The sequence below is a fragment of the Anarhichas minor genome, unplaced genomic scaffold (genome assembly GCF_050575085.1).
Source record: "Anarhichas minor isolate MPS153535 unplaced genomic scaffold, ASM5057508v1 ptg000027l, whole genome shotgun sequence".
NCBI lineage: Eukaryota > Metazoa > Chordata > Actinopteri > Perciformes > Anarhichadidae > Anarhichas > Anarhichas minor.
Window position 1 is genome coordinate 1,441,283 of NW_027466473.1, and position 15,973 is coordinate 1,457,255.

At 41.4% G+C, this 15,973-nt stretch overlaps 1 protein-coding gene across 2 annotated transcripts in view; it reads right to left on the reverse strand.

Moving 5' to 3' along the window:
- dlg2 (discs, large homolog 2 (Drosophila)) overlaps positions 1–15,973 on the reverse strand; it is a 284,548-nt gene that overhangs the window by 138,360 nt on the left and 130,215 nt on the right. The gene's annotated exons all lie outside the window — the stretch shown is intronic.

Consider the following 15,973-nt stretch of genomic DNA (forward strand, 5'->3'; position numbering starts at 1 on the left):
TGATATATCAGCTTCCAGTGCTACTAAAAATAGAAATGCATTCTGTAATTGTGCCATAGCTGTATTATCATGCATGCATTATCTACTGTATAATCCTGTAAAGTTCAAAGTTCAAAGTTAGCTTTATTGTCAGTTCCACAGTATGTACCGAACATACCGAGGAGTTGAAAAAACGTAAGATGTAAGAGAAATAAAGGTGACAAAGGAACTTCCTTTTGTGTTCATTTTAAACAATAAAAAGCTTTAATTAAACGTGACCCTGCAAAGGCTAAAGTGAGTACAGCTAAAAGATGGACAGATGGATAAATGTGATATACACGACTAGTCATGTGATCATGCCTAGGTTCTCGTGAGTGAGAAATGTACCACTGGAGGTCATTTTACCAGTGCAGGTAGGTAGTAGTTGGGCTTTTAATATGCATTGTTACAGAAACAGTTACTTTGCAGTTACACAGCCCCTACTGGATAATCTAGATATTACAAAAAATGGATTTGGGCAGAGGCAGGAAGAAGAGGAGCGAAGGGGCCATACTGGTTGGGTGAAAGTATCCACCAGGGTAAAATTTCCTGCTAGCAAACAAATCGGGCACCAGCTGACCAAAACACTGCCACATTGATGCAACTCAATGATGTCAAGAAGAGAGTTAGAGCTTTCTATCATCTGGATACTGATTGATGTGTCAGGCTCTCAGGAAACAAAAAATGACTTTCAGCCTTCCTGCGAAAGCTGAGGAACCTTGCGTGCGCCTGCATATTCAGGTAGGCCACCACAGTGATGCTGTCCAACCATAACATGACAAGTTTGCTGGTAACTGAGGTAAAAATGGAGCAGAGATTTCTTTAAAAAAAAGAAAATAAATAAAAACGTCAAACTGATCACTCAAGGTTTCCTTATTGGAATATCATTTTCCAGGTTTACTTACTTTTGTCATTCACACAGTTTTTTACCCCTATACGTGTACATCTCATGATTTTTAGAAAACCTTCTCTGGAAATATAAAACATGTTAAGTGGGTTTAGAATTCCAATGGCTTCTCAGTTTGCTTGGAAGTGAAAAACACATTTTTGCAAGCTCCTTCTACATACTGGGTCCGATTGCTACCAAATCGTCGGGGGATCATTATTGGTTCTAGATCATCAAAAGTTATCAAAAGCGTTTTGATAGCTCTTAGCATGTACAAGATATGGACCAATAAACTTCTTAGGGGCGTGGCTTAATATCAATACACATAACTTCTCAACCGTTTGTCCTAAAATTACCAAATTTCCAGCATATGTGCACATTGGATCCTGTAACATACCCTGTGAATTGTTTTGCATTCAACCACTAGGGGGCGCTACAGTAAACCCACGAAGTTGTGCTTTTTGTCACTTTTTGCAGATTTCAGCCTTCGTATTTTAACGAACTCCTCCTAGAGAATTTATGCGATCAACTTCTCCTTTGGTCAGGATGCTCTTAAGACCTTTGTGATTAAAACTTATAAAAATCGTGCGCTTTCATCGAAGAACCTTGACGTGGCGTGGCAGCCATTTTGCTTCATTGTTTATGAAAAAAGAAGTTGTTATAACTCCAAGGTACATTATCCAATCCGCACAAAACTTCTTATGCATGATGCTACTTCAAGCCTGAACAGACTTCAATTGAAAAAATTTCAATAACTCATAGCGCCGCCTACTGGCTAAAGGAAATGTAAAATTTTATACTTTGATTTATTCCTCCTAGCCAGGTGTCCTGATGAGTCTCAAATTTGGTAAGGATAGCCTTAAGACATTGATGATAAATCGCCGAGAATATTGTTTGTTTTCGTTGAACGCTGTTGCCGCGGCGACGCATCGTTCGCCATGAAAAAGGAAGCTGATGGTTTAGTGGGTTAAGATGCTCAAAAACTTATGGAACTTTGTACATGTGTCATAGGTCATAGGAAGACATCGTGTATATGGGTTTTTGGCTTGTCCGTTTTAAATTGCCTCTATAGCGCCCCCTACAATATTTCAAAAGAGCAGCCCCAGCGCTACGTTTGAACTACATGTATGAAACTTGATAGGCACATGTATCCTATGGCGACTTATGGGACCATGCTCTAAACCCTACCGGAAGTCGGTAATTTTGATATTTGTGTCATTTTTCCATTGAATTTGGCCTATTTCTAGTCGCTATACTTTAACGAACTCCTCCTAGGGACTTCATCAGATCCACTTTAAATTTTGTCAATACCATGTCAAGACCGTTGTGATTAAAAGTTATCAAAAGCTTTACGTTTGACGGAATCGTTTAGCCGTAGCGGGCGGCTACTTTACGTGATTCCCCATGAAAAAAGCTGATGTAACTCAGCTGGACTTGTTCGAAACAGTCCCAAACTCCACATGCTTGATAACACTCATGGCCTGAGGATGGTTGCAAAGCATCATTTCCGGCGTCAGGCGGTCCACGCGGGATTAAATATGTCTCGCTCGCAGACGCGCCGTCCGACGGTCGTGGACGTTCTCGGACGCGCAAGCCGGAGTCCCGCCTGCACCCCCGACGCGCTGCAGATTGCAAGGGCCCGTTCATCGCTGCTTGCAGCTTTAATTTGGGGGGCTATTAGGACACAGGTAGCAGTTTTATTCAAGACACTGAATCAGATTTTCAATGCACTTTAATTGAGGCTTTCCAACAGGAGTAATCAGTGGATGGCAGGAGGCAGAGTGTTGCAAGATGTTTGAGCCATGACAATGCAATCGTGTATTGGATGCAGCAGGAAAGATGGGCTCTTCTTTTAGAAATGAAACCATCTCTGTTAAGAGTTTCTGCAGAAACACCTGCTACCAAGAAGAAAATAGTGTTTCCCTTGGTTTTGTGTTGCAGTGGTGCATAGGGACAAATTTACACTGGGGTCTGTTTGTGTTTCTTGTGTAGATTAAGATGCTGCAGTACAAATTCACTTTTAGAAAATACTGACTATTTTGGAAGAAGTATAATTAGTGACATTTACTAATAATTTAGGGGGAAAGTGGACAATGATGCACTTCCTCTTGTGTCTCATTGTACATATATATATATATTTACTGTACATTAAGACATTGTGTTGTTTGACTCGGACTTGAAGACTTTTACTAGGAAAAATCCAACAGTGGTGATTCTTAACCCAATACTGGTCCGTGCAGTGTTGTCTGATCTGATACCAAGACTAAGAGTTGACAGACATGTTAGCTCTGTAGGACTGCAGTTAGGCAAAGTGGTGTTTTGAGCTATATACTAAAGTCAGCATGCTAACATGCTCACAATTACAATGCTAATATGCTAATGATTAGCAGGTGAAGGCCCAATTCCAATCCAGCCCCTACATCTTCTCCCTACCACTTCCACTCTGTTTGTTCTTTCTTTTTACACCGCAAGGCAGCTGGATTGTCGCGATGTCACAAGATAATTGTCAGACTTAAAGTAATGTGTTTGTGTCCGGTAGGCCAATACATGGACCAATCAGCATCCTGTGGGGAGGCAGCTGGGGGTGTGGCTTAGTGTGTGTGAGACGACACGGACAGGAGACTGTTCGTTCTAAACAACAATGGCGACTGCTAAAGAGGTTAGTGTAGAAACTGCAATAGCATCAGTTCTATCACAACTAGAGAGTATTTCTTCATTAAAAGAGCAAAGAACTACACTGAAGTCCTTTCTCCATGGAAAAGATGTTTTCGCACTTCTTCCGACTGGCTTCAGCAAGAATTTGATTGACATATGGTTCATCCAATCACCTACCAAGTACTTTTTGAAAGTTCCTCCCCATTTCCAATGAAGGCTTCTCAAATAGTTCTGTGTGAAAAAACATCTTGCGGGTCAGGTTAGCGTTCATGTACATTAAAAGCCATCCCAAACCAATTAGCCAGATCTGGAAGTAGGTTAAAAAACAACGAGTATTCATTGATACTGACTTAACCAGCTGCCCATTTTATGTTTGTCATGGAACACACTCATGTGCAAATGTAGTTGGCTGCATCTACCCGTACAAACATTTACTTGTTAACTGGTCAAACTAAGATTGATATTTAATATAAGATAACAACTTAAAGGAACAGTGCGTAACATTCAATTGGCAGAAATAGAATACAACATTCATATTTATGTTTTAATCAGTGTATAATCACCTCAAACTTAGAATCGTAGCTTAGAAAAAGCCATGTATATCTATATAGGGAGCAGGTCGTCTTCCACGGAGTCCGCCATTGTGCACCGCCATGTTTCTACAGCAGCTCAGAATGGACACTGTGGACGCCATTCGTGTTTTACAGTAGCTCAAGGTAGGGATGCTACTGCTGGATGTCTGTGTTCTTCATTCTTTATGAACTTCCACCAGAAATGTTAATTATTTTATTACATTATTTTCCAGTGGGATATTAATGACTTTATACAGTGACATTGCCATTGTAAACATTACTGTCCAGATAAAGTCTAATTTCAGTTTCACTTCACTCCTTCTGACCATTAATTCAGTCCCTCTCTCTCTTGCCCACACACGTGTACTTTGTGTTTTTATCCTTCTGTATGTCTCTGAATCTCTTATACACAAGAAAAAAAGAAATAAGCTTACTCTTGAAATGTAATTTTCTTTAACATGTTTTAAATCTTGACTGGATACATTGCATCAGACAAAGGACTTGTCTCTGTTCATGTCTTGTTAGACCTTAGTGCTGCGTTCGACACCATTGATCATTACATCCTGCTGCAGAGACTTGAACATTATATTGGCATCAAAGGAAACGCACTAAACTGGTTTAAATCCTATTTCTCTGATCGATCTCAGTTTTTAAATGTAAACGATGAAACCTCGATGAAGACCAATGTCATGGTGTTCCACAAGGTTCTGTGCTTGGACCAATCTTGTTCACCTTATATTTGCTTCCTTTAGGCAATATTATCAGAAAACACTCTATAAACTTTCATTGTTATGCAGATGATACTCAATTATATCTATCGATCAAACCAGATGAAACCAACCAGCTCACTAAACTGCAAGCATGTCTTAAGGACATAAAAACCTGGATGAGCTGCAACTTCCTGATGTTACACTCAGACAAAACTGAAGTTATTCTACTAGGCCCAGAACACCTCCGACATCAGTTATCTGATGATATAGTTTCTCTAGATGGCATTGCGCTGGCATCCAGCATTACCTTTGACCAGGATTTGTCTTTTAACTCCCAGATAAAACAAACTTCAAGGACTGCCTTTTTCACCTACGTAACAAAAATCAGGCACTTCCTGTCTCAAAGCGATGCAGAAAATTTAGTTCATGCATTTGTTACTTTTAGATTTGATTACTGCAATTCCTTATTATCAGGCTGCTCTAATAAGTCTTAAATCTCTCCAGTTGATTCAGCAATGCTACAGCACGTGTACTAACAAGAACTAAGAAAAGAGATCATATTACTCCTGTATTAGCTTCTCACCACTGACAGAAATCAGAATCCTTCTCCTCACCTACAAAGGCTAGGCACCATCATATCTTAAGGAGCTGTAAGAAGATTGTAGAAAAGAATGAAAGCATAAAAGTATACCATTAAAAAATATAACCTGTTTGATTTAAAAGTATAACCGTTAACGCATATGACCTGTTTGATTTCATGATATAAGTGATTAAACATATAAATTGCATAGACGCTTTATGTAAAATAGTTACTCAAACATTATATAATCCTTCCTGTTCAAAACAGGATCAAATCAGTTAAATTCTGTGTCTGACCTAGAAACAGGAGGACTCATGTGTGAGTGACGCATGAAATCAGGAAGGTGCTAGCCTCAGACGAGCATAAAAAGCAGCAGCAGAACTGAGAGAGAGAGAGAGCTGTTTTCCAGCATAGAATCTGGACTAAACTTCTTTAATAAGAAGACTAGGCTTAAAGGTCTTACCAGTGGCGGGCCGTGCATGTTATACCTGGGCCTTCACTGCTGTCCTGCAGCTGAAACACAGCTACGGTTATTATTTGTTTCGTGTCAAAATGAAGCTCAACACTAACTGCAGAAAATACGCCGAGAGTGCGTCTCCTCTCTGCTCTGACTGCAGCTGGAACTGCTGCGCGAGGCTGCTGAGAGACTGACCGCCTGTGAGTGCTTTGGAGTGGCGGAGGGGCTGACACAGCACCCGCTGCTCGTTCATGACAGTGCAGAACGTACGTGCTTTAACGTCAGAGTAACAACACCAGAACAGTCTCCAACACCAGAACAAGTCGCTAGATTTGTCGCTAGTAGCTTTTGACGAAAAAAGTCGCCACGAGGGTTTGGAAAGTTGCCAGATTTAGCAAACAAGTTGCCAACACTGGCACCCGCTAAATATGTCCCCAGAGCAACATTGGACATAACAATGGTTCCTATCACATATAAAACCAAACAAAAATCCATCTTCATAAAAACAAATTGTACAAATAATAATATATAAACAAGCATATTAAAGCTACTGCAGATGTAAAAACAAACGCATTTAACTTACCAGAGCTGCTGTTCACTATTTAGCTGCTGTTCCTCCTTTCTTTGTTAACAAAGAGTTTAATCTCACGGTTGTTCAGTACATCCGTGTGTTTTAGTTCCAGTAAGAAGTCCTTCTCCATTCATGGACGCCAGTGAAGACAGTCGAGCCTCCCCAGTTGTATTTCTTGAATCTGTTTTAATGCGTTTGAGGGTTGAAAATGTCCGCTCGACAGAGGCAGCAGATATTGGGATTGTCACCGCCCAACATGTCACGCTAGCCCACTGACCAATCAAATACTTGTAGGCCAGCTAGCAGGCTCTGGCACGTCAAAGAATACGCCCAACATGTCAAACTAAAGATCTGATTGGTTGAACACTATGACAATCAACAATATCGTCCCCATTCACTTAAACTGCACATGGATTCACGTGTGAGTCTGCAGGCCTCGGGCCTCTCTTCTTACCTAGAGACACAGAGGTGAAATCTGATTGGATAAAAGCTCTACTTAAAACAAGCTGCACTGGAAGCAGAGCAACTGAGGAAGACAGTAGCTGTGCAATGAGAAAATAAGATAATGGGGAAAATATTTTTATAAATTATAATACATGTAGTGTATTTAAGAAAAAATATTAAATTACAAAATAGCTCTAACTTTGTGATTCTTTTTAGGCCAGCAGAGAAGGCCTTGAAACCCTGACGGCCCACCACTGGGTCTTACACCCTTAGGGGTGACTAGAAAACACTTCTGCTACCAGAAGAATAGGCATAAAGGTCTTACACCCTTAGAGGGGACTGGAAGACTGCACTTCTGCTATCAGAAGACAGCATGAAAAAAAAACTCACAGCGAAAGCTGACTGAGAGAGCCTGTTAAATTAGGACTGATAGTTTGAACCACTGAGACTGTTTCATTGAGTTGAAATTGTTGTAAGTGAATGATGTGAAAAAAACACTTTTAATAAAACACAGCCTTACCATTTGTAAGTGACTGGGACCCAAACTAAAGACTCTGGTTCTTTAGATTAATTTAATCCTCTTCCCCTGTCCCTGAAACGTGTGATACACAGGTGACGAGCGACTCTACCAGAGGAGCTTAAGGTAAATTCCCTGGGTGAAAACTTGGCAGTGTTAGTCAAAAATGGTGAGAAACTTTAAATAGGCAATAGTAAAGTATAGACGATCTACATAACTATTCATATGGGGTGTTAGGGTTACATCCTACTGAGAGCGCCTAGGGCGTAGCCATACAAGACTCTCAGAAATACAATAATTCCAATTGGTGAGATAAAAGGCCGTAGGTATTTTCCGGGGCAGGATCCGTTCACGCTACAGAGCGTACAGTACCATATTACCCCACTAGAAAGCAGCGCTCTCAGAATGCAGGGTTTACTTGTGGTGGATTTTCAGGCACTCTGAGGAAAATTTGGGATTTGGGATATTGGGCCTTTTGTCTTTTCCATACACCAGCTTACATCACACATTTTCTACATCAAAAACCTCTATTGCTTGCGACGGTTAGCCTAAACAGTGACAGAAAGGCAGTGTCATTTTTGTAATATAACTCTTGACCTGGAACGATATATATCCTTCATGAATGTTAACTATTTGCAGCAGTTAAACATTCAATTTAAAGTCTCTATGTTGCGGTTGTGCTCATGTCTTTCAGTCAAATAAACACAAATAAAATTGGTGAAGAATGGTTTCTAAAACTGCACTGAAATGTTGTTATTCCTTAAACATACCAATAAAATACCAATAAAATGCAGCAGTATATTTCATCTACTGTACTAGCATTTTTAACAATACCAACACAAACATGTACCAAAGTTAAGGAGAATTCTGTCGCATAGGCTTTACTTTCTTTAATGTCACTATAGACTGATAAGCAGCCAACAGTCAAATTGCTATAATGAGGTAAAACGTTTGCGCTAAAGCAAGTAGATGAAAGAATGCTCAGAGTTAATAATCATATCTACTGTACCAATCCAAGGCCGCAAGCCTGAGAGAAGCCCAGTGACCTATAATATACTGTGTGAGAGAAGTACTACAGCACTGGGTAAAATCACCCAGGCTCTGGTTACACAACCATTAGAGGAGTGTGAGCACTATTGGAGCATTGTTTGGTGTGCATGAAGCCTGAGGTGAGAGTAAATTATTTTATTTTCATTTTTGTTCACTGAGCTCACTGTGAACTACTGTACTGCTTAACTTACTTGGTTTGCTAAAATGTAATGGACTAAAGTTAAAGCACAATACTTGGGGCACAAATACATTCCAATAACCAGTTTAAGAAGTAGCAAATCAGTAAATTAAGGCTAAATGATTGTTGCAAAGGGGCTCTTCATTCACCACCAGGACCAGACAATAGAATTGGGGAAGAACAAGGGTGGAGGTGTCTGCTTCATGATCGACAACCACTCAAATGTGGAGATCATTTCTACAGCCTGTTATCCGAACCTAGAGCACCTTATGATGAGATGCCATCCTCATTACTCCAAGGGAGTTAACATTGGTTGTTCATTCCCCCACACACTGACGACAACCAAGCACTGGACGAACTGTATGGAGTTATCCACAGGACCGACACCTAATGGCTGGAGGCTGCTTTTATTTTGGCCAGGGATCTCAACAATGCCAAGCCAAGAAAAGTCTTGCCAAGATATCACTTTACGCGCTATAGTAACAAGCTCGACAAAGTCTACATTCCAGGAAGGATATAAGGCCCTGCCTGGTCCCCCCTTTAGTAAATTAGATCACGCCTCAGTTGTACTTGCCTACCTATAGGGCCAATAGTATAGGCTCCGGTCTTGGACTTTTCGCTACATCATTGCTTTAGAGTGGTATGTGATCCAGGACAACAACGTTAACACATATAAGCATGCAGTCATTGGCTCATCGGCAATTGCGTTGATGACGTTGTAGACTACTAAATAAACATTACCAAATCAGAAGCCCTGGGTTAACAGGGAAGTCCGAGCCACATTTAAAGAACAGACTGACGCATACAACTAAAGCACTTTGGGAGAATACAGTAACATATGGTCTCGACTAAGAACTATCACAGACTACAAAAGGAAACTACAGGATCTACATCTCCCAAATGAACTGAACACCTCTCTGTGCATTGAGCGATACGACTGAGGACCTCTCAGTAATATCCTTCAAAAGTATTAACCTACACAAGGCACCTGGACCTGATGGCATCCCTGCCAGCTGCCGGGTCCTCAATGTGTGTGGAGATTAACTGGTTCACAGGCATTTTCAACCTTTCACTGCTTCAGTCTGTAGTAAGTCCAAGTTTCAAAAGGACCATCATTGCCCCTGTCCCCAAAAAGACTCAAGCCCTCTACCCAAACCACTGCCCAGTGGAAGTGGCCCATTTGAGAGATCATTAGATTCAGTCCCGTAGAGGAGCTGTAGTTTCATCTGTCCAAACTATTTGTTTCTCATGGTTTCACTCATTTAACCAGCTGGACGTAAGTAGGCAGCAGAAAAAGGGAAATATGGTCTGACTGTTGTGATAGAAATTGTTAGTGTGCTAGTACATTTCTACTGTGAAATCACAGTAGAAATGTACTAGCACACTAAAATTGTATGTGCCTTACTCACTAACAAAACTATATATGTGACATATGAGGAGGATGTCTCTGAGGAGAGTGGTAACAGGACCATATGGGTTATCTCTGCCTTTGCTTTGATAAGAGGAAGTAACCAAATGGGGGTTGCAGTTTGACCAGAGAATGTTTAGGTGTGAAGATTCCCAGGGATAATCAAAGGTAACAAAGACACATGTCTTTGTGTGACAAGGCTCAGAAGAGGATGGGGATGACTGGAGGGGTCAATGGGGAGCTTGAAACTGCTGATCAATTGTTGTAATGTAAATACCTGATGTTCCCCCCTACTGTGTGCTGAGATGTTCAAGAGCAGGAGACAAACTGAGTGGGGGCAAGGGATGGCTATTTACCTTCTCCTTACTGTAGGAAATTTGGGTTTAGAACTATGTTTTAGGAAATTATAATAGAAGTGTTTAATGATTCATAAATAAGAAATCATAATTAGAAGTGTCTTGGAATACATAATTAGAAGATTCATAATTGTAGAAGTGTTTTAGAATTTGTAGTTACAAGTGATTTGTAGTTAGAAGTGTATCTTAGTAGAATTTGTAGCACCTTTAGCTCTATGCTTGTGAAACTTGTGAAGGTTTTTGCCAAAAGTTGCAAATCTTTATCTTTATATAGAATGTTTACCATAGAAGTGTTAAGCCATAAAAGACAGTCATTGAATGTTTTAAACTGTAAAGAATAGTATGTTGGGAGTAAGGGACAGATAGATTTCTAGACAGGCAATTACAGGTCATACCCGTGCGAGGGTCCTGCGAGGAGGAGGAGCCAACTGGATTTAGCCAATAGGAACTACGGACATTATGGGAGGTTTTTTGAACTATGTAAGGCGGGGGATAAAGAAATTCCGGCCTCTTGCTCCTGTACCACTGGGTGGGTGGTAACGACTTTTGGGGTGAGCAGGTCATATTCGGTGTAACTGTAAATGATGTACTCCACTATGCAATTGTTTTAGCATGAGAGGTATTAAATGCTTTGTTTATAATTGAAACCGGTTCTCTTTGTGTAAGAGGCTGGATTACATGCGGTTTCCCCACAGTCTAGAGGTTCCATGAACCTAACATTACCTTCTCCTTGAGTTATGTCGGCGTGGTATACAGTCCACCCCTCAAGTGCAATAGCCTAAGTCTTACTTCACTCATTTTATTTTCCAGTGACTAGGCATTAGCCAGAAGCAGGCCTGGTAGTGTCAGGATCCAGGATCCCTGTCTGACCCGTTGTGTGTTACCTCTGTTTCCCCTGATCTCCTCTCCTCATGTGTTCTGTCAATCCCCTGTTTGTTATTGTGTGCCATGTGCTCTGTGTTTTTCCTCTGCCTCCAGACACCTCCCATGGCCACACCCCTGATTAGTACACAGCTGCGGACACTCCAGCCGATTACCTCCCGCAGACTCACACCGTCGAGCTGCCTGCCCTCCGGTGCCGAGCCACGGGACATCACACCGTCGATCTGCCTGCCCTCCGGTGTCGGACCACGGGCTCCACACCATCCTGTCCTCTTTACTCTGGCAAATAAAATCAGTTTTACCAGATTCTGTCTCCTGTGGTCTTGCTATTGGGTCCTAACCGTGAACTCCCATGACAGGTAGTGGACTAGCCCCGGCTTAGCTTTGCTCTTATCCCGACTATTCTCCCTCCTTTTCTGGGGTGGTCACATGGCTTCCGGTGGCATTTGGGCCAGCTGGTCTAACTGGATGGTCAAAAGATTTCGTGGACAGTGATCGTCTCAAAATCTGCTGCACTTTCCAATGTTGATGAGTTATTTTTTGTCGTAAATGTAGCAACGTTTATGGGAGCTACTGGACGCCCCATCTACATGCGCTACAGTCACTATGGTAACATGAAGCTCAGAGACCTGAGACTCAACACTGCCCTCTTTGACTGGATCCTGAACTTCCTTACGGGCAGACCCCAGGCTGTGCAGATGAGCACTACCACATCCTCCACCCCGACTCTAAACACCGGTGCCCCTCAGAGCTGCATGTTAAGTCCTCTCTTGTACCTCGTTGCTCAAACACGACTGCCTGGATACACACAACTCCATCAAAAAGTTTGCTAACGACACGGCTGTCATTGGCCTGATTACCAACAATGAGCACAACAACCTTCATCTCAATTCTAGCAAATCATAGGATCTGATGTGGACTACAGGAAACAATAAAGAGTAGGACATGCCCCATCATCCTCATCACTGAGACAATGGTAGAGAGAGTCAGCAGCTTCAGGTTCTGCGGGCTTCACATCAGCAAGGAACTGACCTTGACTCACCACACTGACACAATAACAAAGACAGCGAGAAAACGCTATGTTCCTTCTTCACTGGCTGAGTCCTGGAAACTTCTACAGGTTCATTATTGAAAGTATCCTGACCGGCTGCATCATTGCGTGGTGTGGCAGTTGTGCTGCCATCAACCATAAGGCTCTACAGAGGGTGGTGCACATCACCAGGACAGAGCTGCTATCGATGGAAGACCTCTACACCTAGCGGTGAGGGAAGAAGGCCAACAGGGTCATCAGAGACTCCAATCACCCCAGCCACAGATTGTTCTGCCTGCTGCCATCCAGCAGTATCCGGTCCCGCACCACCAGGCTCAGCGACAGTTTCATTTATTTTCTAATAACTACAACCCCATTATTTTAGCTGCAGAACTATTTTCTGTTTTAGATTCTTGCTATATATATATATAAAAATTCAGTCCCAAAAATCTGTTTTGATAGACCCTGTGCTGTGCAGTACAAGTAAGTTATGTTAATGTTTAAGAAAATGACCTTTTGATCTGGATGTATGTTTGCAGGGCTTGAAATACCATGTGCATAAACAAGGTATGAAAATTTGAGCTGTGCATGTAATTATCAGCTCTATTTGCACTAGTGTACTATAACTTGGTACATATGTTGTGCAGCGCTGCTAACGCTCCCGCATTGACTGTGAGACTCACACGGCTGAAACTTTTCTCACTCTCACGACACACATCCATCTTCTCATGCAATGAAAAATAAATGTTAACGTTGCAGCGCGAAAAGAAGACACTGACAGCGCACAAAGAGACAAGACAGAGCAGTACAGCACAGCAGCAGTGTGCTTTTGGTACAGTACCTGAACATATAGCAGCCAAAAAGACAAAAATAATACTTACCTTACAGTAACAATTTATTACACATCATATATTTAATAAGTCTTGTTGAATATGTGACGTCTCAATGCTGAAAATCTTCCTATAGCCATATAAAACACTCAAATTATATTGTTACACTTTAAAATTCTACTCATTCTTAAAGTCTTATGAATTAAATAAATGTTTTCCATTAAAGGTTTGCTCAAATTTCCAACGTGGTTCCAAAGTTATTTTACAAATCTGTTTTTGATCAAATTTAAAGAAAGGACACATTGATTATTTCCTCATATTTGAACTGTCATAAAAAAACAAATATGTTGCAGTGGTTATTATTACATTTCTAATAGATGCACCAAATGGTGCAGTAAATCTTAAAAGCCCATTTTGTGCCCTGGAGTGGATGCCGCCAGTGTCCCAAAAGTACATGCTCAACAAAGCAGGCAGCATATGTCGAAAGCACACTTCAGGTTTTTTTATGTTAATTGTTTTACTAAAATGATTTACCACCAGTACAAACCAAGAGTACATCACAGAGCAAGAGTGCATCATACTGCCTCCCCCAAGCTACTTTAGCAGTAGTTTGTTGTAGGCTACAACAGCAAAACTAAGTCATGGCACTGAGGCATGATGAGTTCCAAGTGAACGTAGTGGAGCACATAGAACGGATTTATACTTTAACAGTGAGTGACTAATGCTCCAGGTAGAGAGAGAGAGAGAGAGAGACCAAGGGAGAGATGGAGGAGGAGGGCATCTGACCTCTGGATGAAGGCTTAAATGTGCTTGTTAAACTAAGCAGAAGCAGAGACAGGACAATAATGATATTTATCAGAGCAATGCAAAGGGCTGTTTTAAACTCTGAAAGGTTTGATGAAGAATACACATTGGTGCCAGACTTCCTAACCAAATGACGCCTAGCTGCTACTTCAGGCCCCTGTGTCGACCCCTTGATTGACCAAATGCCAACTGTGTGTCCTTCCTGCGGGTCTGAATGTGAATAAACCCCTCCCTGCCCTTTGTCATAGTCCCCCCTTACCTCTGTATCCTAGTATTGACATACAGTCTAACCACTGCTCTGGCTCCCTGTATAAAATGCTTCTTTCTTCATTTGTTCGGGGTCAACCTTACGGCTCAGATCTGCTCTGTATCTGTGAGGTCACCAGTTTGCCGGCATGCTATAATAAACTCACAACACCACAGCAACTTCTGAAGTGGACTTAAATGATTTCTTCAACAGGTTCCACACAGAATTCATCCAAAGCAGCAGTTATTGTAAACTGTTTTGAAAAGGGCAGGCAAAAGATACGGGGCCGGTGATTGAATGAACCATCAGTTAATCAAACTCTCGTCACGTCTTTCTCGAGAGAAAACATGTTTTCCATCAACAAAAGCCTTCAGTGTCATTCTTTGCTCTTCTATCAATGACGAAATACTGTCCAGTTGTGATAGAACTGATGCTTTTGCAGCATCTTTACTAACCTCTTTAGGAGTCGCCATTGTTGTTTAGAACAAACACTTGTCTCTCTGTATGGTCTCTCACACACCTAAGCCACACAAACGCATTACTTGAAGCTTGGCAAGATGGATTTTGGTGTGATATGTGACGCTGCGATTCACACGTCCAGCTGCAAAGTAAATCAAAAGACACAATAATGACATGGAATTCTCCTTTTTCATTTCAGCACACTGAACACTCAACACTGATTAAAAGTGTAGTCTGGAATACAGAAAAGGAAGAGAGGGGTTGAAGGAGATAATTCAATCATGTTTTGATACGCGAGTAGATTTGTATAGAAATCTATACAAATAGAAAAAAATGGTATAAAAAGGTTTTTGTTAGCTCGGCAACAACACATGCATTGTAAGTAATACATTAGTGTATGATGCATATAATTATTAGTAACATGTTTGTCATGTATTTTGATGTGCAGCTCGAGGAAATCTCACATTAGTCACACTTCATAGTACTCAAAGAGGAAAATGATGTTTCATTCATCATGTCAAGTTGCTAATTTTGCACTTCTTGGCGATCAACATAATTAACCAATTCCTTTTCTTGATTAAGCCTGATGAAGTCAGCACACCATAAACACTGCACACTCTCCTCCTGTAGTGCAAAGCCTCTCAACGTTGGGGTTTGTAGAATGCTGTTGCTGTGGGGCTGGTCGGTCAGAGCTGTGTGCAGAGCATCACTGCTCACGTGTGGTTCTGTCATGCTCCACTGAGAGGATCCCTTCTCTATGATGTTCACTACAGCAGAATCCAGATGAGATGGAAATGTGGGTTGGCATGGCCAAGGGCCGATTCAGAGCCTCTGTGCAGATTTAGTGTGGAATCTCCCAGCCGTTGTGTGCACTGACCTCTTTCTGTGGCTTTATATATCTACAGTTAGACACTCTTCCCCCATTCTCTGCTACAGTCCTAATTCCTACAGACAGCAGGAGGGAGAGCTGAGCTGTGAGAAAAAGAAAAGCACCTGCCCTCTGTTTTTCTCTCTTTTATAGTCAAACACATACATGTGTTGTCATCTAATGTTTGTTTTTAGCTTCAGTGTGTCAAACTCTTTTCAGGTGAGCAATGGATTTTGTACTCACCGACTGTCTGGCTGTTTTTCCAGTGACTGTTATTCATGGGATTACATGGAATAATTCTATAGTCTGGGAATTAGATTTACTGTAGTTGATGCCTTTTGATTCTTGATAAGTTTTCATCTCGGTATGTGTTCTAAATCATATTATCAGGCACTGTACAAGAGAGATTTCGCGTATGTAAATTCTATAAAAGCCTGTACGTGATGATAAG